We start from the raw sequence: 1,336 nt of genomic DNA, 5'->3' as shown, positions 1-1,336 counted from the left end.
AAGGAGAGACAAACGCTAATGGGAATTAGACCGAGTGTAATGATTAGTAACTAGTGACAGCTGGGTGCAAATTAAGCAGAGGACGTGAGGAATGTGATTAATAAAGTGACAGACACCTAGTGGATTCCCAGGGAATACAACCCAGACACTGTGACAATACCCCCCCTCTACGGAGCGGCTCCTAGACACTTCACGACAAAACATAAAACAGAGACCAGGAGGGAGGCGGACAGGTGGAGGCTCAGGGGGAGGGACGGAGGGCCAGAAAAGAAACATGGGAAACAGACACTTGAAGTGTAAACACAAAACAGGGAGACCAGGAGGGAGGTGGACCAGAGGAGGATCAGGGGGAGGGACACAGGGCCAGGCTATCAGAGGGGAACCGACAGGAAACACAACAGAAAACGAAAAACACAAAACATAAGTCCATGAAGGACATCACGTGGCACCCACCAGGGCAGAGCAGAAGACCACCACAACCGTTTGGTCAGGACGGAAGCCCCCCAGGGCAGAGCAGAAGACCACCACAACCATGTGGTCAGGTTGAGAGCCCCCCAGGGCAGAGAAGAAGACCACCACAACCGTGTGGACAGAGTGGAGCAGAAGACCACCACATCCTTGTGGTCGGACCAACGGGAGGACGAAACTCTGGTAATCCCATGGTGTTTATACTGGATTCCAGAAGATCGGTGCTGACTTGACACTGCTCATGAAGATTATTGGTGACTTGAAAATGTACATGAAGATCACTGGTGACTTGTATTTGTACATGAAGATCATTGGTGACTTGCCTTTGTTCATGAAGATCAGTGGTGACTTGACTTAGTCCTTGAAGATCACCGGTGACTTGACTCTGTCCTTGAAGATCACCGGTGACTAGACTTGACTCTGAAAGGTCAACGGTGACTAGACTTGACTCTGGAAAGTCCATGGTACCTAGCCCTGGCTCTGGAAGGTCATCGGTGACTAGCCCTGACTCTGGAAGGTCATCGGTGACTAGCCCTGACTCTGGAAGGTCACCGGTGACTAGCCCTGACTCTGGAAGGTCACCGGTGACTAGCCCTGACTCTGAAGGGTCCACGAACACCTTACTCGACTCTGGGGGGGGTCAACAGGAACCTGACTCGACTCTGGGGGGTCAACAGGAACCTGACTCGACTCTGGGGGGTCAACAGGAACCTGACTCGACTCTGGGGGGTCAACAGGAACCTGACTCGACTCCGGAGAGTTCACTGGAACCTGACTCGACTCCCGAGGGTCCACTGGAACCTGACTCATCTCCCGAGGGTCCACTGGAACCTGACTCGACTCCTGAGGGTCCACTGGAACCTGACTC

Source organism: Carassius gibelio, chromosome A4 (genome assembly GCF_023724105.1).
Source record: "Carassius gibelio isolate Cgi1373 ecotype wild population from Czech Republic chromosome A4, carGib1.2-hapl.c, whole genome shotgun sequence".
NCBI lineage: Eukaryota > Metazoa > Chordata > Actinopteri > Cypriniformes > Cyprinidae > Carassius > Carassius gibelio.
Note: the sequence above shows the minus strand (reverse complement) of the source record.